Here is a 22,894-nt window from a genome sequence, read left to right on the forward strand (position 1 = left end):
ATAAACACCTCAACATTGTCACACTGATACTGTGGGGGTTCACCAGTCCACACTCCAAGCTAATATCTTCAGTCTTCATCCCAGTTGCCAATCAAAGAAGTAGAGAAGATTTGGAAGCACAAACTCTACAGTTGTGGTTCCCATTACTAGGCTTGGGCAGATCCTTCTACCTGCCCCGAATAGCAAAAACTCGAAATGCTGACCTTTAAAATCAATGCAACTATTCTCAAACCTCTCCGGGATGAACTCTTCAGGGTCCTTCCAGTTCGGGGGTCCCTATTAATTGCCCACACATTAACTTGAATCCTTGCTTTGGTGGTCAAAGATTGTGTGTTTGTGTGTTGGGGGTAGAGAATATCATATCCGAATCCAATATTACTGCGTGGAACTTCAATTCGAAGCTCTGTGTGCGTGTGTGTGTGTGTGTGTGTGTGAGATGAAGGGTTGTCATATTCCGTGTTGTGTCAATAGGTTTGTATGGCAGAGGACATGAAACAAAGATGCGTATCATGTCTGATAGGGATGCGTGAGGGATCTTGTAGGCTTTAATTGTCAGAATAGTGGAATAATGGACTCATTATTTCTGTCCTTCACCGCCTCACTAATGCCTTAGTATTTAGTGGGTTTCTTTCGCAGCAGACATGACATGAAAATGTGAGATCAAAGTGAAAATTCTCGAAATAGACAACTCATAATTGTTGACCTATGTTGCCCATGGCTTAATAATTTGCAGGTCACACAAAATTCCCAGAGTCTTAAAACTTCCATGCATAACATACTTGTTTTCTCAAGGTTGTTGCAATGCTACATGCGTGCCTTAATTGCCGGGTTTTTTTTTTTTTTTTTTTTTTTTTTTTTAAATATATATTTTTACAAAAGATGTGATAGTATGTGATTTGACTGAATTTGTAGAATACGAAGTTGAGTAAAGGAATGTGTTCTGTCACTATCATCTAAGGGTGGGTGGATGTAATCGCAATGTATATATCTAAGGATATTTTATTAAACAGGTAAAACTTAAACACGCATGATGAATATCTTCTTGTCCAGCAAAAAGTCTGTTTAATAATTACATTGAACTCTCAATATTAATTTTACCTGTTTATTAAATGGGTTATACGTATTAGCATGTTTAATGATCAGTTATCAAAACATGACATTTAATCAAACAATAAATACCAGAAAAAACATGAGTCACAATTTATTCAAATATTCAAAGAAAAAAATATCAAGTAATACCTTGTAAGTGAGTTTTATTTATAGAGCATTTAGTATGCTTGAACAAACTGACAGTTATCAAATTGGAACTCAATTAAATAAAAAAATTCAATTACATCAATCAATGACCCCTAATATTACTACAAAACAAATAAGAGAAAAACCAAAATAAGATAGTGATAGTTTTAAGATCATATTAATTACACTAGACACTCTACTAAACACTAAACAAACATGTCGGTGTAATTATCCAATGTATTACTAAAAAATAATGGGGTCAACAATATTCAAAGATCATATTAATTACACTAGACACTCTACTAAACACTAAACAAACATGTCGGTGCAATTATCCAATGTATTACTAGAAAATAATGGGTTCAAGGCAAAAGTGATACAGACCCAAAGGAGTAAAGGAGTAGTTTGTTGAGTTATTTGCAAGAAGTAGAACTTAGGATCGAAAGTTTAGTTCCAAGGTTGGCATTTACTTAGAAAGTATACGCCAAGAACGGATCAGGGTGTAGGTGTTATGTCACCGCATGTCGAGGCCAACACAACTTTGGATGATCTCAAAAAGGAGACAAGCGAAGAGTAGGATTCTGAAGAGGATCCTAAGGGAAGAGATATCAGCGTCCCCAAGAAAAAGGATATTGAAGCTTGAAGATGAAGGATTACACGAGGGTGCTCTCATTCACCCACAGTATAGTGAAAGATACTGGTAGCGTTGGTGTGAACCAATCTACAGATGGATGAATTTTCGTATCATGTCTTAAAGAGTTAATTGAGAAGTACTTTTTTTTTTTTAGAGTTTGGGAATCGGATGGAATTCTTATCAGAACAAAGATGTGATTTTATCTCACGTTCAGGAGAGTATGGGGATTAGGCTGTGACTTTATAAGTTGCTTTGCAAAGCCGCGAGAGACGGTTTGCATTCTGCGTATAAGGAGGATGAGGGTTAAGCCTTTGGTATTTGCTTAGGGAAATGAATGTTGCTTTTCAGCTATGGTTATAGATATGTTTCAAGGTTGGATGATTACCAACGAAACTACGAAATGAACTTTTGTGACATAATTTGGGGACTTGAGTTCCAAGGAGGTTTTCTTCTCTAGAATGGAGAATGTTTTAAGTAGAAATTTTATTTTGGTTGTTTTGTTGTATTGTGTGTATCTATGTGTTTGATTTTGTTATTTTATGTTGCATTTTGTTATTACGTGTTTCATTGTTGTTAATTGGTTCAGGATGTGGAATAGGATTTAGTTGGGGCATAAGTATGTCAGCCAACTATTAGTGTAATAACATGGAGTAATAGCGCTATATGCGCTAGGATTTGTGGATATAGGGTCATAGGATTGGGTAGAGATATAACTTCTAGCTAATCTATTGGACCTGGATATGCATTAATATGTTATGCTCTACGCTTGGTAGGGATTTGTTTTTACAATGCTATAATAATGGTGGGTGTTAATGTTTTGGGGATTCGTGAGGTTGTGGTAGGTAAAGATCACTGTAATGCCACTATAATTCGGACGTAGGATTTTGTGCTGGTAAGTATTTGTTAGAATGACGTCGAGAGAGAACAGTGGGCTGACTAAATCTTTATCAGTCTATTCGTAATCACGACATGATTTTTCGAGGGTGTCATTTAAAGGAGTTGCTGGGGTTGCACTTGGAGGAGGAACCAAAGTTTCTACACTGTTGTTGTTGCTCTGATACTGATGACTATATGGCGGATGGAAAAAGGTTTCAGATTCAATTGAACGAAGACAAAAAAGGTGAGATCTAACACCTATATAAGGAAGCGGTGCACGGTGGGTGTGAAAAAGTCGTAATAAGTTGACTTACGATGGATGAAGCCGAGGTTTTTGGGAATCGGCGAGCATAGGGACATAGTGTTTTTGTCGCCATCTTTAATATGATTGAGCTAGACTTTCGAGATTACTATATCCTTGTAGACATTCTTATGTTCAGGGGGAGATGATAGAACCTTTTCACGGATTTAGATGAGGGGTTGCTGACTTTTACATTAAGACAGGATTTTGGTTGAGATGTTGGATTGATTCTATATCGTAGTTGAAGTTTCAGTTTGTATAACAATGACACGGGCTGTTATCACAGGAAATAAAAAAGTCAACTGCACATATTGGGGTTAATCTTCATGGAGGTGTTACCTTACTCAGTTAGAACTTAAGGTACTGACGGGTGATTGGTAGTTTTTGTTAGTGTTCGCAGAAGGAATGCGATTGCACAATCGGCACTTCTTCTCAATGCACTCAGACGATTATAAAGGTGCCTCAGGACATCGACTGTCTGGTCACATGAACTGGATGATGTAAGACAGGTTTAATTTGTCTATCTGAATTTGTTGTTTATTTAAAATTAATGTTATGCGTTTGATATGCATGCTCGGACTATGGGTGATTTAGTTTTTTATTCTGTGGTTTAGTTCTTTGTTCTGTTTCAAAGCAGTATATGGTTAAATTAACGCATGGTTGATTTGTCAAGTATAACTAAATATACTTAAGGTAGCATGGGTGATTTGCCACAAACATGGTTAAATTGTCAGCATGGCTGATTTGCAAAGGTTTAATACAATATACAAAAAACGGGGGCATGGTTTATTTGCCAAAATATAAATAACTATACTTAGGGAGGCATGGGTTAGTTGCCAAGTTATGACTCAATATATTTGTACTGATAGAGCTGAGTGCACACGAGAACGGAAGTGAATTTTAAAATAACTAATTCAAAGTTTCGTGAATTCCGAGGACGGAATTCCTTTTGTTAGGGGGGAATAATGTAGCACCCCTAGTTTTCAAAAGGATAAGATTAGAATTTAAATTTGATTATATGTGTCAAATTGTTTATTTGAATAGTGGTTTATTTTAATTAATTGTTTTTATTTAAATGAATTATTTTTTTATTGGGTTTATTTGAATTAATTAATTGTATTTTAATTTTCGGTGGTTACATTAATTAATTGTATTTTAATTATGTTAATTACTTACAATCTTTTGAACGTCACATATGTGGAGCCGTATATTATAATTTAGGTGTCGTGGATGATAATTTAGGTTTTGTTCTATGGGCCGACTAGGATTTAGATTAGGGCTCTATCTTTAGTCCTACAAGGAGTAGGGTTTTATTAAGTCTAGATATATATATAACAGTATGACACCTTAGGGTTTTAGCAAACACAGACCCTATTTACGTTTAGAGTTGTTGAGAGAAAACAGAGAGGAACGGAGAGATGTTGTGAGAAACAAACAGAGCAACTTTGGTGAGGGTTTAGCCGTGGTTTGAAGGACGGATATAGGAAAGAGTAAGATGGAGTAATAAGAGATTGAACAGTGAATTGGATCGTCGGGAAAAACTTAGAAAGATGGCAACAGAGTTTTGAATCCAAAACTATAAAGGCAAGTTCTTTTCTTCCTCCTTCCCTTTGGCTTGTGTTCTGTGCACTTAGGTAGCCTCTAGGGTTTAATTAATCATGAACTGAGTTTTATAGTTATATTAGATGCTATATTTATACTATGTATGTGTTAAATCTGTTCAAGTATAGTTCGTGCATGTCTGATTTAAAGTGTGTTCATAAAGCATGTTTAGTTTGTAGAACTTGTAATCTCTGTATTGGATTTCAACTGCTGTAAACACACCATGGGGATTGTACTGGACACAGTTAAGACTATTAGGAACAGTTTAAAACCAGATAGAAAGGGTTGGAAGCGGCCGGCGTTGAAGAAGAAGGTCGCAGAAAGCGTAGACGCAAGAAACGGCTCTTAGAGAGGGAGAGAGCCGGCTCCCCCCCCCCCCCCTCCCCCCTCAATTGTAGAGCCGGCTCTAAGAGAGGTAGAGCCGGCTCTACCTATCTAGAGAAGGCTCCAAGAATTTGGAGCCTGCTCTACAAGTTTTAGAGCAGGCTCTCCCACGGGAATTGTTTTATGAAGTTTTCTGGGCAGTGTTTGGATGGTTTAATGTTCCTGAACTGCTTTATGAGTGTACTGGGGTTCTTAAGTGAAGTTTTAAGAGTTATTAAAATCTCTTATTGCATGGTTTATGTCCTATGTAAAATAATGGAATAATATAAAAGTAAACAATTTAGCATACGGTTAATGGATGGGAGGAACTGAATTGTTTAATTTAATTTTAACAATTTGTTGGATTATAGCATGAATATAAATCTTGTTTAAAATGTATGATTTTTAAATTTGACTTTGATCATCTGTTATTTGGGAAAACTTGTCTGCAATAGTTCTGTCATGTATGGCTTTTATCGTCTCTGTTTTAACATAAAAGTCATAACTGTATTATTTTTGGTATTGAATTTTACTGCAATAAATCGAAGTTTGGATTAATATTAGATGTAATTTAAGACCTGTAAGTTCAATTTAGAGGAAGAACTAAGGTCGGATGTGCTGGAGATGAAGCAGAAGACGTGTAGTAGGAAAAAGAGAAGGCTCTTGAAAAACTTAGAGAAGGTTCTCCCTTAGTTGGAGACGTCTCTTGTAACTTAGACCCTTCTCCAATTTTTTAGAGAAGGCTCTAGGTGATTTGGAACCTTCTCCAGTTTTTTAGAGAAGACTCTTTTCAATAGTGTTTTCTGAAATTTTGTTTTTACGAACTGTTTGGTTACTGTTGGAGCATGGGAACTGTTCTATTGACTCTGGGGTTTTACAGAGGGATTAGAGGGTTGGTTTTAAGTGTTATTAAGTCCTTAAATTGGGTAAGGTTGACCTCTAAGTGAATGAAATTAATAGTGCGCTAATTTAACAACTGTGCGTACGGTTAACGGTTGGAAGGAGATTTGTTGTTTAGTTTTGGTTGGACAATTTAAAGTGCTATATCATAATTCCAGATTAAATTTTAAATACATGGTGAAGTCTTTTAATTAACAAATTGGACTTGGGGCATAGTGTATGGCTCCGTGTTAGAGGATAAAATAGAATACGAGTATAGAACTTAGTACGCTGTTACCGGATGAAAAGAATTAAATTGCTTAAATTAATTTAGCAATTGTTTGGACTATAACATGATTACAAAACTTATTTAAATGCATGATAGAGTAGTTGATTCATTAAAACTGATCTATACATATTTTGGATGCTAGTTGTGGAACTGTTAAACAATACATGGTTTAACTCTTGGATTTAAATTGCTGAAACTTAAAACACTTTTCTACAATGCTATGGATATTTGGTTTTGGATTGTAAATTACTTGCTTATTATTTATATATTGTAATTTACATGGATATGGAGGATTATATGCACCAGTATGGGACGGTAACATACTATGTATGGTTTAGCTCAAAACGCTAATTCCTACCTTATGGATTTTAATTGGTGAACAGTTTTATCTGTTCGATCAATTATATGGATTTTGTGGATTGTATGCACCTATATGGGACGGTGGCATACTAGGGACAGGCTGATTCAAAATACTCAGTCCTACCTATTTTGGAATAAGGGTACGAATTATAAAATAAAAAAAAAACATAATTCTCCTTATATTTAAGTCTGTGCAGTTGAATAAGCTGAACGACTTACTGGACCTCTTATATAAGTCTGTGCAGTTGAATAAGCTGAATGATTGATTGGAGTTCCTATGGATGAATATGAATGGACTTTAAATATATGGTTATGGTACCACGAGATGAGTTTGAGTCTCAGACTCGTTGGTTAGGGTGCGTATATGCAGTGGATGCGTAGCTGGCTATAGTAGGTTGAGGTGTACCTTGTTAGGTCTAGGTATTCATGCCCACCTTTAGGTGCGTTTTCGTATGTTACCTTCTATTCAGGTTGAGACCCCTACTGTAGTCCAGTGAATGTCCCTCAGTGTGGATATATATATATATATATATATGTATGGACTAGATAGCTATTGTTGAGATATTTAGGGTGTATCTGCGTATCGGGTCACTGTTTGGATTGTAGTTAGAGAAGAATTTGCATGTGGGCCTGACCCACTCTTTTTTTACAGGTGTTCGTTAGTTCCAATCTTAGAGTTGGATCGTGCTGAGCAGATACAGTCATTCACTCCACCGATGCTGTAGGACTTTGTTTCATGTTTTAGGCTTTGGTTTTATTTCCAGTCATTTGAGTTCAGTAGGATATTTTAGGGGTTCATTAGATGGATTCCCGAGTTGTATAATTTGGAGAACGATTTGTATTCGTGGAGGATCAGTTATAACAGAATAATTTATATATCAATGGAATCATTTATTCTCTCTCTCTATGTATATATATAGGTCTTGAAGTGAATCTCTCTCTCTCTCTCTCTCTCTCTAGGTCTTGAAGTGAATCTCTCTCTCTCTCTCTCTTTATATATATATATATATATATATATATATATAGGTCTTGAAGTGAAATGAAAATACATGCAGCTCATCTACCAGCAGCGTTGTCAAAATGGGTTCCTACATCAGAGAGAATCCCATGCAAGTTGTTGTTAGGTCTTTATGCGGTCTTAGAAAAGATTGATGATTCAACATCCATAGGTTAGACATCTACATTTCCTAGACTTTTGCTACACCAGTAGACAAAAGCATTGAAGCTTACATGAAATAACCCCACTACCCCCCTTCTTTATCCAAAACTCAAATATATCAAACACTTCACTTTAGAAAAAAAATCAATTTGACCCAAACGAGTATATAAAAGTGAAAGTGAGCCTCAAACTTTTCTGACCCCTTCAATCATTCATCCAACAAGTTTCTCTTTTATAAAAATCTTCAAACAACTTTCACTTCCATTTCCTAAGCAAAAGCATATTCCCATGCTAGGGTTTTATTTAAATGTTTTAGAAAAAGTGTCACAAATGGGATTAATTAAAAATTCATACATAGAGGTATGCCAAAGATGTTTCAAATATCTAACTACCATTTTGACTTTCAAGTGAGCATCTATTTACTTTTTTTTTTTCTTTTTGATAAATTAATAATTTTACAAAAGAGGAAGAATATACAAAAGGGCAAAAGCCTCGTCAAGGAGACTGCATCCGGAATTCTATACTTTTTGTACAAAAATTTTCTAGAGAAGTAAATAGGCTCACCTTTCACAAATGGCCTCGGGAGACTATCAACTTTCACTTCGAAAATAGAGCAGACTAAGCTAGCCACTCAATCGTAGACTTAAAAAAGTTGAGAAGGATATATATGGTCGAGTTAAAATCCTCAGTACTAGTCACTTTTCACGGAATGTTTTCAAAATTAACATGAGACCGAGACTAGACTTAAAAATATATATATATATAAAAAGTTGAGAAGGATATATATGGTCGAGTTAAAATCCTCAGTACTAGTCACTTTTCACGGAATGTTTTCAAAATTAACATGAGACCGGGACTAGACTTAAAAAAATTATATATATATATATATATTTTCCTTCTACCCTTTTGAAGACAACTTGTAAGACCAATAGAACGTGAATAACAATACTTTACCTTATCTATTTAAGAAAAAAAAAATCATTTCCTCCATCAGAAAAGTTGGTATTGGAGCCATCAAATCATTGTATGGCTTAAAGAAAACTGGTCCCCGTAGTCCACATTCAGAATTGGCCCTGTACAAAGTTTACAAATTAGTAATCTACATGATTGAAGACTATGTGAAAATATATAGAGATTGATTAATGGAGACAATGGAGTATCGACGGAAAAGAATAATCAATCAGTTTAGCTTTGATTTTGCTTATTACTTTGCATGCAATGACATTTACAGTTTTACACCACTAATTAGAGCTTGTTTGGCAATTATTATTATTTTGTATTTTTTGTTATTGTTACTGCAACAAAGTAAAAATACGAAATATATTTGATAACATTTACTTTTATTTGAATTGTATCAAAGTGTTTCTGAAAAAGAGGTTAAAATCGAAAGTATAAAAATGATATTTTTGGTTGTTTATGCGTAACAAAAGTACTGTTCAAATATATATATATATATATATATATATTAAATGACATTTTTAACTAGCTATTTAATTTTTCAAATTTGTAACACTTTTTACCAAACATGCTTTCATATTTTTGTTTCCAAAAATCTTGCAACAATTTTTTGTTACCAAACAAATTTCAAAATAGTGTTGAGCACACTCTAAAGTAGAAACACTATTTTTGATTCGGGTCAAAATATAAGCGGTTGTCAAATGAGCCCTTGTTATTTTCTAACCTCTTAAAGTAGATGGTTGAGGGTTAGGCATAGTGGGTGTATGAATATATTTCTTGTCAAGGTAAAACAAATAAAATAAAAAAATTTAATGTCATTTACGTTAGCTAAAAAAAATTAAAACTAAAAATAAAATAAAATAAAATGGCTGGCACACACCCATGAATTCAAGAAAGACTTACATGTGCCGGTAATACTACATCATCTGTTTCGTGAATCCGATCCAATCCGTGCGAATTAGATCGGATTGCTACACCCACGGATTGGTGGTGAATTCAAAATATTTGAATCCATAGCTTAGATTGGACTGTTAAAATCCGATTCGATCAGCTAAATTTATATATATATATATATTCAAAGAATATATTAATTAATTTAATTAGTTATTTAATGGACTCTAGGAGATGTATTTGTTAATGACCATTTAAATATATGAATTAATGTTGATAAATTAAAATTTTATTTATAAGATTATGGTTAAAAAATAAACAATATTCGACAATTTAAGAAAATTTTTAATTTGAGGATCTGAGCCAGTTCGATTCGTTATTTCATGAATTCGATCTGATTTGTTATCCATTAGATCAATGACGTATTAAATTTTTTTAATCTATTAAAAACAAATTAAATTAAAATAAATGTCATGTCCAATCCAATTCAATCCAATCCGTAACCACCCTTATTTCTCAAGCCTCTTGAACTAGTGTTACTATCATATCCTTTTGTGAAAAATAGGCTTGAATAAAGTCTTTCTAGACGGCTATTAAATCAAACCAAGCTTTGGAAACGTGGCATTAATAGTAATGAAGTACACATTAAGAATCAACTTAGAGTCAAGTCATTTAAAGGTTTAATTTAGGGCTTATGCATTCCAAAATCAACCAATCTCATGAACTTTAGTCTTAAATGACAACCACCCTTCGGCTTTTCAGGGCCATGTCATGACAAGGTCCTAATGTACACTAAAAAATCAATTTGCTAGTACATTTTGGTCACAGCTAGCTTTAGTTGCTAAATTGTTCATTTTAGGTTTGGGCTAGTGTCACAACCAAACAAATCATAATTAGAGGGTTCAAATTTGATGTTTCCTTCTATCATCAACATCGTTACATACATATAGTTAAATTGGTTTATGATTAGGAAGAAATGTAACTTTTGTAACATGGAAGGGTATAAAATAACATTGCTGTAGGTGCAAAATTTCGCTCAACCAATAATGATTGAAAAAAATAAAACAACTCACTCAAAAAACAATAAAAATAAATAAGAACAGTGTATAGAGAAACGTAAATTGCTTGATCCCTTTATTGGAGGTCTAAGCCTCTATTTATATACAAAAGATTGTAAAATTATGGTAGGACTCGCGTTGTTTGTCCTCCAATTCTTTCTATATAAACATTCTTTACTAATAGAGTTCTTTCTATTGTCTAATTTTCCATACATAGAACTTGCCTTGTACAGAATTTCCTATCTCAGAATTTTCCTTCTACGGTAAATCCTTCAACTGGTAGGACTTGTGTATTCTTGATGAATTTAACTCGTGATGCACTAGTAGTTGCTCGTGGATGTGTAAGGTTTTTCCTACCAGTTTAACCGGAGCAGCGTTAGATGGTTCAGGAATAAGCCACACAAGTCTATCCCTGACTATGAGACCTTGTGCACTATGTTCTTAGCCCAGTATTGCGGAAATAAGAAGCAGAAGAAAAGTATCGCCAGCCTTTTCACCATAAGGCAAAGGAAGGGGATTTCAATAGAATGGCAATTAGAATGTTAAACTGGTAGGAAAAACCTTACACATCCACGGATCGTTATGATCGTCCAGTGCCATCTTTTGCGCATAATGATCGAGATGCCGAGAGGGGTCTTCTGCCCCATCGAACTGGGTGAAGGATGGCATAGTGAACTTCTTCGGCCTCTCCACAAGGTACACCTCGTCAGTAAAGGGGGTCTTGACTAAGGAGTTCTTGTGCTCTCTAGCCATCTCGGCTGGTGTCTGAACTCTCAAGAGCTTCTTTTCGTCGAATGCATCTTGTATGCGTGCGCCATTTGGAACGCCATTGGACCATACCGTAAGCCTATGGCTGGACTCGGCCTGTTCGTCCTGTGTGCGATGCGGGAAATTATCCGAAGCAACCGCCTCGGACCTCGTCCCTTGCTTTTGCTGAACCTCACTAGGTCGAGCCCCGTTGGGTGGTGTCTCGTTGGCTGGAGGCTCGTGAACCGGAGGTAAATTCCGGGTGGGGGGTGGTACCGCAGCGTCGCCTGGTGGTGGTTGTGGCGTTAACCTGGCCATGGCCGTGTGCAGCGTATGAGTCTGCTGCTGAAGTGCAGCTATCTGGGCGACACTCGTATCGTTTGCCTGCCGGAGTGTCTCAAATTGGTGCAAGAACTCTTCTCGCATCTTTTGCATCAATTATATCTGTTGATTCATTGCTGACTCTCCGTTTGACATTCCAGACACGACTAAAGGATTTAATTTGAAGAACAAGTGGGAGTATATTTTTATACGCTTCCTACAGACGGCGCCAAAGTGTAGGTGCAAAATTTCGCTCAACCAATAATGATTGAGAAAAATAAAACAACTCACTCAAAAACAATAAAAATAAATAAGAACAGTGTATAGAGAAGCGTAGAATTATTTTTTATCTTTATTGGAGGTCTTAGCCTCTATTTATATACAAAAGATTGCAAAATTATGGTAGGACTCGCGTTGCTTGCCCTCCAATTCTTTCTATATAACCATTCTTTTCTAATAAAGTTCTTTCCATTGTCGAATTTTCCATACCCTTGTACAGAACTTCCTATCTCAGAATTTTCCTTCTACAGTAAATCCTTCAAATGGTAGGACTTGTGCATTCTTGGGCTGAATATATTTTGATCCAGCTGGGCTTGAGTAACAGGCCGGATGTTAAATACTCATAAGCTGGGCTGATGACTTCTTGATTCGGCCTTGATGGAAGTTGAAGGACAAATAACAATGGTCTTGGGCTGTAAATACCCTCAACTTGGGCTTGAGCATGATGGGCCTTATATGTCCTTGGAATGTAGATATGGGTAGTGGTGACGTGTGCGCTTTTTATTGGAGGGAGTTTTTTAAAGTGTAGGAGCAAAATTTCGCTCAACCAATAATGATTGAGAAAAATAAAACAACTCACTCAAAAAACAATAAAAATAAATAAGAACAGTGTATAGAGAAGCGTAAATTGCTTGATCCCTTTATTGGAGGTCTAAGTCTCTATTTATATACAAAAGATTGTAAAATTATGGTAGGACTCGCGTTGCTTGTCCTCCAATTCTTTCTATATAAACATTCTTTACTAATAGAGTTCTTTCCATTGTCTAATTTTCCATACATAGAACTTGCCTTGTACAAAACTTTCTATCTCAGAATTTTCCTTCTACGGTAAATCTTTCAACTGGTAGGACTTGTGTATTCTTGAGTAACTGGGCTGAACATACTTTGATCCGGCTGGGCTTGAGTAACGGACCGGATGTTAAATATTAACATGTTGGGCTGATAATCTCTTAATTCGGGCTTCAACAGGGCTGAAGGTCATATAACAATAGTATTGGGCTTGTGAACAATGATCTTGGACTAGTATCAAACTCAATTTGGGTTTGAGCGAGGTGGGCTTTATAAACTTATCAAGGATATGTTTATATTTATGATGACGTGGATTATTCTCATTGGAGGGGATTTTTTCCCTCCACACTTAGCCCCCAATTCCTTTTTTAATTGGAGTACTACTCCTAATAAGAGGGGAATTGAAGCTGTACGATTACCAATTTCGTAAGAAGTGGATTTGAGGCGTGATTACTGATATTCTGACCAAAGGGTTTCCATAAGAGTTACTTCCGCTCTTACTGCGTTCATTTCATTCCTTACGTTCTTCACTTTGTCACATCACTGGGTTAGAGCATTTGTCATGGCAGAGACTAGAGCACCTTGGAAGCCATTTATATCTAGAGCTGATAAATTAGTTCTTCACTCTGGTGATTCTATGATTACCGACCCCTCTGTAGCACTAGCAGTTGCTCGGGGAATGTAATATGGAGTTGGAATAACTGCCTCCATCTGCCCCTGTTCGAGCCATTGAGGTTCGTCATTCTCCCTTCCTTTTTTTCTTCTCTCCATCAAGAAGTTGGAGAAAGATCTTGGCAATTCTTAAAAGAAGGTCTCGTATGCAGCCATGAATGCAAAGATTGCATCTTGGTGCGCTTGTCCAGGACTAAGGCCTTTTGGTTTGGCTTTGTACAAGGTTCAGGAGACAAGTTGAACGATCCGGAGGCCTTTAATGCTGACATGGAAGTGTCCTTCCCTTATCTTGAGGGTCCACAAGCCCAAGAAGCTGAAGTGTTTTTTGCTGAAATGGTGAAGTCTCATTAGGATGATTATCTAGCTCTAACTTCATCAGTTCTTGCAGCTCCCAACCCTTCGATTCCTCCAACTTCAAGTCCAACTGTGGTGGACACTTTTGACTCTGCTCTGTTATAGGAATTTGTAACTGCCCTTACATTGCATACGCTTTGTTGCACAGTAATGTCCTCCTGTTTCTCAAGAAAATACACTTGTTTGAGGACCTCATATTTTTTGTGGTCCGAAGTGTACAGTTCCTTGGCGCTGAGCCTGAGAGGAAATGTACTAAACTGGACACTTAGAGTCCTAAGCAAAGTATTCCTCGGCGCTGAGCCTTAGAGGAAATCTGCTGAATCGGACACTTAGGATCAGAAGCGAATCGGTCCTCGGCGTTGAGCCTTAGAGGAAACGTGCTGAACTGGACACTTAGGGTCTGAAGCGAAGTATTCTTTGGTGCTGAGCCTTAAAGGAAACGTGTTGAATCGGACACTTAGGGTCCGAAGCGAATTATTCCTCGGCGCTGAGCCTTAGAGGAACTGTAATGTAACGGACTCTGAAGAGCCGAGGCATGTAGTTCCTCGGCGATAAGTTTGAGGGAAACTGTATTATACCAGACTCTGGAGGTCTGAGGTATCTAATTCCTCGGCAATGAGCCTGAGAGGAACTGTAATGTACCGGACTCTCGAAGTCTGAGGTATGCAGTTCCTCGGCTATGAGCCTGAGAGGAACTGTAATGTACCAGACTCTTGAAGTCTGAGGTATGTAGTTCCTCGGCTATGAGCCTGAGAGGAACTGTAATGTACCGGACTCTTGAGGTCCGAGGTAGTAAGTTCCTCAGCCATGAGCCTGAGAGGAACTGTAAGGTATCGGACTCTTGAGGTCCGAGATAGTAAGTTCCTCGGCTATGAGCCTGAGAGGAACTGTAATGTACCCGACTCTTGAAGTCTGAGGTACGTAGTTCCTCGGCTATGAGCCTGAGAGGAACTGTAATGTACCGGACTCTTGAGGTCCGAGGTAGTAAGTTCCTCGGCCATGAGCCTGAGAGGAACTGCAAGGTATCGGACTCTTGAGGTCCGAGGTAGTAAGTTCCTCGGCTATGAGCTTGAGAGGAACTGTAATGTACCAGACTCATAAGGTCTGAGGTAGTAAGTTCCTCGTCCATGAGCCTGAAAGGAACTGTAATGTATCGGACTCTTAAGGTCCGAGGTATGTAGTTCCTCAGCGATGAGCCTGAAAGGAATTGTAATGTATCGGACTCTTGAGGTCCGAGGTAGTAAGTTCCTCGGCCATGAGCCTGAGAGGAACTGCAAGGTATCGGACTCTTGAGGTCCAAGGTAGTAAGTTCCTCGGCTATGAGCTTGAGAGGAACTATAATGTACCAGACTCATGAGGTCCGAGGTAGTAAGTTCCTCGGCCATGAGCCTGAAAGGAACTGTAATGTATCGGACTCTTGAGGTCCGAGGTATGTAGTTCCTCAACGATAAGCCTGAAAGGAATTGTAATGTATCGGACTCTTGAAGTCCGAGGTAGTAAGTTCCTCGGCTATGAGCCTGAGGAACTATATTTATGCCAGATAGTCTGGGCTTAAAAAAGAGAGAATATGTTTTCTTTTCTTAATATCTCTTTAGGGCTGCTTATACTGCCCCCGTTATGGAAGGTATTGCCCACATGAAGGAAAGAAAAATATGTCTCGTTTGATGGCGGCGATGCAGATAATTTTCATGTAATTATACACATCGGCACTCTTTGTGCTTTGGAGGAGTTTACATGAAAATTTAACCTTCGACGTATTTGAGTTCGAGGTGATTTTCATGTAATTTTATTCATCGGCACTGTTTTGTACCTTAGAGAATTTTGTATTTGAGGTAATTTTCATGAAATTTTATTCCTGTTGCAGCTCATTATGCGTTAAAGGAATTTTGAAGTCTTCGGACTCTTGAGGTCCGAAGATGAACTTTCTTCCTCGGCAGCTCGTTGTGCCTTTAGAGGAAATTTGAAGTCCTCGGACTCTTGAGGTCCGAAGATGAATTTTCTTCCTTGGCAGCTCGTTATGCCTTAGAGGTAATTTGAAGTCCTCGGACTCTTAAGGTCCGAAGATGAATATTCTTCCTCGGCAGCTTGTTGTGCCTCAGAGGAATTTTGAAATCTACGGACTCTTGAGGTCCGAAGATGAATTTTATTCCTTGGCAGCTCTGTGTGGCTTAGAGGAAGTTTGAAATATGCGGACTTGTGAGGTCCGAAGATGAATTTTATTCCTCGGCAGCTCTGTGTGCCTTAGAGGAAGTTTGAAATATGCAGACTCGTGATGTCCGAAGATGAATTTTATTCCTCGGCAGCTTTGTGTGCCTTAGAGGAACTTTGAAGTCCTCGGACTCTTGAGGTCCGAAGATGAATTTTCTTCCTCGGCAGCTCGTTCTGCCTTAGAGGAAATATGCAGACTCGTGATGTCCGAAGATGAATTTTATTCCTCGGCAGCTCTGTGTGCCTTAGAGGAACTTTGAAGTCCTCGGACTCTTGAGGTCCGAAGATGAATTTTCTTCCTCGGCAGCTCGTTGTGCCTTAGAGGAATTTTGAAATTTACGGACTCTTGAGGTCCGAAGATAAATTTTATTCCTCGGCAACTCTGTGTGCCTTAGAGAAAACTTGAAGTCCTCGGACTCTTGAGATCCGAAGATAAATTTTCTTCTCGGCAGCTCGTTGTGCCTTAGAAGAAATTTTACTTTTTGATACTTTCGAACTCTTGAGGTCCGAGGCTACTTTTTGGTGTTCGGCTTGCCCCTAATTTTTTTCTTTTTCTTTTTTTTTTTTCTTTTTTTTCCAACGTTTTGACACCACATATAGCATAGCTGCATAGTTGGGCTATTTGCCACTTCACTTAGGGATCAGTCTTTCTTGCCATGCAAATAAACCAAACCCAAATATTATTAATCAATATACGAATAAGGAGCAAATATGAAGTAATTTGTAAACAAAGTTATCAGAAGCATGTAAAATAATTACATGTAGCATATAGCAATTGATTGAAGGAAATAAAGAATTTTAAGAACTTCTTATATATCACAATTGAATTTTTAATAAGATATTCTAATTAGCAGCAAGTATATTGAAATTACTCAATGTATGTAATATTTTAGGACTTCAAGTAATAAACCAAATAGCACAGCTCGTGCATTCAACAATGCCTTTGGCCTCAGATCTTTTATTCAGAAGTTAATGTAGAGGGTCAAACGCTTTTTAGTTGAGTATTGACGAAGTAGTGCATCCCTCTGAAGAGTCTGAACCAATAATATCAGGTGTTATGGTTCTAAGGTTTTGATCAATTATCAACCTTCAGTGAACAACTAATGGATATAATCTAAAAGTCTGATCAAAGTCAATCGTGAGCGGAACAGCTAGTGGATATGACTGAAATTGCAATGCTAAAAATCCTCGATGAGAGAAAGAGGGATGAATTCGTAGATCTACTATAATATTGACAGTCACACATACACATATGTATATATATATGAGGAGAGATGCAAATTAAGTGTGAATAAAAGTGATTTCTGATCACAACCGAAGAAGGAGAGACTAAAGAATCTGTTGAGTGCTGACGGAGACAGAAGCTTACGGTGGCCTCTCATTAATATTTTTACACAATAGAGTGTGCCGAATAAACAATTTGGTTCTTATAGGTTATACCAAATTGAGTCATAAATCTTTATGTATAATGATCGTCTACATGAATTACAAAATATGATTGCATCATGTGTAAATATATATATAATATAGATATATGTATATATATATATATATATATATATATATATATATTACTATGTATTTAATTTTTAATAACAATTTGTATCATGAAAAGCTTAACCCAAATTGTAAAAATCAAAGTTGGGAAACTTATCTGATTGGATGTTTGAAATACCCGGCCAATAAGTCTGCTGGAGTTTGTGGCGTTATTGATGGAAAGAACCTTGGAGGCCTTTGACCATGAGAGTGGAGGCCTTTGACCATGAGAGTCGTTGTTGGAGAGGACTTGGGTTCAAATCCTGGACTTGAAGATGTTAATTTCAAGTCACGTTGCTGGACTTGGAGATTTTAATCTGAAGTGTCGTAACTTTGGTGGGGATATATTTCTATACGTTTCCCACAGACGGCGCCAAAGTGTAGGTGCAAAATTTCGCTCAACCAATAATGATTGAGAAAAATAAAACAACTCACTCAAAAAATAATAAAAATAAATACGAACAGTGTATAGAGAAGCGTAAATTGCTTTATCCCTTTATTGGAGGTCTAAGCCTCTATTTATATACAAAAGATTGTAAAATTATGGTAGGACTCGCGTTGCTTGTCCTCCAATTCTTTCTATATAAACATTCTTTACTAATAGAGTTCTTTCCATTGTCTAATTTTCCATACATAGAACTTGCCTTGTACAGAACTTCCTATCTCAGAATTTTCCTTCTACGGTAAATCCTTCAACTGGTAGGACTTGTGTGTTCTTGAGTAACTGGGCTGAACATACTTTGATCCGGCTGGGCTTGAGTAACGGACCGGATGTTAAATATTAACATGTTGGGCTGATAATCTCTTAATTCGGGCTTCAACAGGGCTGAAGGTCATATAACAATAGTATTGGGCTTGTGAACAATGATCTTGGACTAGTATCAAACTCAATTTGGGTTTGAGTGAGGTGGGCTTTATAAACTTATCAAGGATATGTTTATATTTATGATGACGTGGATTATTCTCATTGCAGGGGATTTTTTCCCTCCACAATTGCCTTTAAGTTGTTATTTCCGACTACTCATTTTGAGTTTTATCTAACTAACCGTGTGACTTTAATTTCACAATCATCGTTTGAATATATGTGAAGATCTTCGAAACTTTTTCCACTCCAATTATATACGGACCTTACTTAACGATGAGAAAAAGGGTTGAACTTCCCTCAATCTTTTGATTTTATGCACAATTTTATCTCAACAAAAATAGGGCGAGATTTGTTTTGACTATTGAATGCAAGATTGTAAATATTTGAAGGGAAAAAAGTTTGGAGAGAATCAGTAACCATTAATTAGATAATTAGATGTGTATGGCTCTAACTTTTATAAAATTATCTAAAATTTTATTTTCAATCTTTTCGAAGATAAAATTTTTTAAAATTTCAAACCTTTTGAAGATAACTTGTCTGCAAGATGCAGGAATTATGGTAATCTATCCAACACAAACACAAGTTACTCAATCTCTACCAAATCTCAGTAAAATGTTTTAACTCCCTTTGACTTAAAGAGGTGAAAGAAAAAGGATAAGAAGGGAGAAATTGTTTCCAATCAATTTTTCAAAAAATAAAAAAATAAAAAAATGTTTTGTGCAAAAAAATCCCTATTACTCTCATGTCGTGTTGGAAGCACGAATTTAATGTCTTGAATTTGTAATTAGAGAAAATTTAGTACAAACACTAATTTGGAACCGAATTTAAAATTACAAATGGAAAAGGTATTGGATTATACTTAAATATAATTTTATTTTATTGTTCGGAAGAAATTGGAATTTGTAAAAAGGAATTTGAAATAAAATAATCTTTGTACCAATTTGGGATATAGAAATGTGACCGTCATGAAGGAGTTTTTAGAATTAGAAATAAAAAAACAATTAATAAAAGGATAATATTATAATTACATTCCAAATTCCATCAAATCCTATCATTTTGCTCGAATTTCTCCCCCTTGCTAATTTTTCTTTAGAATCCAATCAAATTCTTTCCCCTTTTAAAATCCCATCATTCTAAACATCAAAAATTCTTTTTAAATTCCATTTCCTATCAAATCCCAACATTCCAAATACAACATTATCTTAATTCCAAATACAAACTGCTGATTCGGTACTCCCACGCATAGCATCAAGACACTTCAACAGTGACTCCTAACCAAATTTTTGCATGTCAGAAATTTGTGTAATATTCTTAAATTCATTTCTTTACACTTTTCTCCCGTTTTTCATAAAAGTCACTCTCTTAAGCTAACTTTTCCCTTCAAATGTTCATTTTACTATTTTCATTTTTTTTTGAAAATTAAGAGGAAGGATAAAAAGAAAGTAGGAGCTGTTTTTTAATCATTTTATATTAAATTTATTACTTTCAAAAAGTGAGAGAATTTGAAAAATAATAATAAAAGAATTAGTGCTTATTACAACTACTGAGGATACCAAAAATAGTCTGGGCTGGGCACGACCCAGACAGGTCTGTAAAGAGCACACGGTTCAACCAAATCATCACTGATCAGGCCCAGGACCGGAAAGTCAATATGAAAGCCCAGTCTCAGAGCAAAGGAAATGGGCCCAAATCCAAGATGAGCTAAAAGGATCAGCCCAGCGTGAAAAGATAGTTAGGAAGCTTCTAGAATGATTGTAGAGATCTATAAATAAACTAAGAAAATGAGGAAAAAGGGGTTGAGATATTTTTGAAGTGTAAAATTACTCTGTCCAAATTGGGAGAGAATATTTCTTGCATCTTCAATGGCGCCGTCTGTGGGAATCAAAGGAAGGATTCAGTTGATCTTCGAGTTTTCTGCAAACGAATTGATCCTTCTTTCGGAGGATCAAGACTGATTTGCGAGGCAGAAGCTTAATTTTTAGAAATTTGATTTGTTTTGAGGAAATTTGATCTTGATTGACGAAAACTAGATCCGACGGTTTACGGCAGCAAAGATTTAGATCTAGCCGACGGAGATCGGAATTCGGCCATTCAGAGGCCAGATCTGGTGCGTTTACATCGTTAGGGTTTGGATCTGATCAAGAAGTTCTCGGTTGATGACTCTGCTCTGCTTAGGAACGATGATAGGAGATGAAAGTTCTTGTTCGCAGGAGAATGAACAATGCTCAAAGCTTGACAAATTGATGAGTATGATTGAAGCATTAAGAAGAGAGAATGCGGGATTGAGAGCCAGAATGGAACATCGAGAAGTTCCGGCAATTCCACGACCGCCACCGAGAGGAGAAAGAGTTCCGCAACCAAATGTTGCTCGTTAGGGTGAGCAAGAAGGAGGCGTTCACCTTCATCGTGAAGAGATCAGGCCAGAGGATTTACCGCCAAATGTTCATCACATAGAAGATCGAGAAGGATCTGTTCATTTCAATCCGTACCACGATCGGATCAGGCGAGAAGAGGCTATGGATATTAATCTGCACCACTAAAGAATCAGGCAAGAAGAAGTCATGGCGTTCGATCTGTATCAAAAAAGGCTTAGGCGAGAGAAAGCCATGGAGTTCGGTTGCAATAAGTCCACGTCATCATGGCAAAGAGAGTTGACGGAAGAAAGGTTGTTCGATCCGATTTACCGTCCATTAATAGCAACGTACGACTACAGAAGTTCAGACAGGAGATCTGCTGAGCAGAAGATATTACTGAGGGAGAACGAAGCCCTCCGTTCGTAAGCTCGGACTGCTGATTCACCATTTTCAAACGAAATCTTGAGTGCTCCAAATCCAATAAAGTTCTCCATGTCAATTTTCACTTTGTTCGATAGAACGAACGATTCGATCGAGCATGTCTATCATATTCAATTAAAAATGGCTCTGAATACAGAAAATGATCCCCTAATGTGCAAGGTTTTTCCCACCAGCCTGACCGATCTAGCACTCAACTGGTTCAAGAACTTGGCAAGGGGCTCGGTGGATAGTTTTTGGAACCTATACGACAGATTCATAAGCCAATATTTTGGAAACGAGCGTCCAGCTAAAGATATCTTGAGTTTGTTTACAATGAAGTGGCTAAAAGGCGAACATCTACAAGTTTTCCTCACTAGATTTAACCTAATAAAGAGCATAGTAATAGAGTGTCATCCATCTACGGCGGTTCAGGCGTTCAAGTTAGACATAACCCGAGGAACTCCGTTCCACACAAATCTAGTGGTGAATACGCCGAGGACCATGGATGAGCTGAACGAAAGAGCTGATGGCTTTGTGCGCTTAGAAGAAGTGGAAGCTGCCAGGAAGACGTCCATGATCACGACGGAGGAGAAGACAAAAACAAGGATCAGGCAAAAACAAGTTGCACCACAATATCAGACCTCATGGAAAGCAGAAAAAAGGCCTAGAGAGGATGAATCGGCCACTTCACTCAAAGTCACCCTGGCGAGGCTGTATTAGGAAAATAAAGATAAGTTTCGCCCTCCCATACCAATCAAACAGCCGCTTAAGCAAAGAAATCAATCTAAACATTGTGTTTTTCATAGTGATTTTAGCCATCAGACTAATGAATGCAGGAACTTAAGGAGGCAAGTCGAGATACTGATAGTAAAGGGAGAGTTTGCTGGATATATCCAGGGACCAGCGGTGAGTAGAGCCGACCGGCTAAGTAGGTAAAAAGAAGTCAGAAGCTGAATTACCATAACTCTCAGCCCGTTCGGATAATTAACGCAATTCATGGTTAACCTGAGCCTACCAAAGAGTCAGAAGAGCTGCTCCGAACGCGTCTCCGCCAAGCGCAGATGAAAAGAAGGATAGGCAGTGTAAATGCTCTGCACCAGCAAAATGCCTCAGTTCAGATAAGTTTCAATAGAACGGATCTAATGCGAGTTCAGATCCCTCATGAAGATCCCTTGGTCGTTAGCCTGACGGTGGCAGAATGTTTGGTTCGAAGAGTTTTAATTGATCCAGGGAGCAGTGCGAATGTCATACTGAGGGTAACTTTTGATCGGCTTGAGATTGAGCCAAATAAGCTTAAACTTACTGGAAATCCATTGTTGGGATTTGATGGAAAACGGGTGGAACCTATTGGGATGGTTAAATTGCCTGTATGAGTTGCTGAAAAAGATCTCGTTGAAAACTTTGTGGTCGTCGAAATTCATCTATCCTATGATCTCCTGGTGGGAATAGGGTGGATTCACAGGGTCTAAGGTGTCCTGTCGACTTTGCATCAGGTGATGAGATGTTTGAGCCCAGATGGAAGTAAGATAATTGATATTCATGGGGACCAGTTCATAGCCAAGGAGTGATATTCTGTAACAACGAAAAGCCGTCAGGAAGGGGAAAGTGTCTGTCTGATCTGATAGTCCAAGATAGCAATTATAGGTTCCTCCACCCAAAGAGGTTGGGGAGGAGGATGAGCATTCAGCACTTACTGAAGAACCCCTCATGGATGCGCGGATCGATCCTCAGAGGCCGGATAAAA

The sequence above is a fragment of the Cornus florida genome, unplaced genomic scaffold (genome assembly GCF_030987335.1).
Source record: "Cornus florida cultivar Cherokee Brave unplaced genomic scaffold, ASM3098733v1 CherokeeBrave_3.0.0_Hap2_Chr09, whole genome shotgun sequence".
In the NCBI taxonomy this organism is placed as follows: Eukaryota; Viridiplantae; Streptophyta; class Magnoliopsida; order Cornales; family Cornaceae; genus Cornus; species Cornus florida.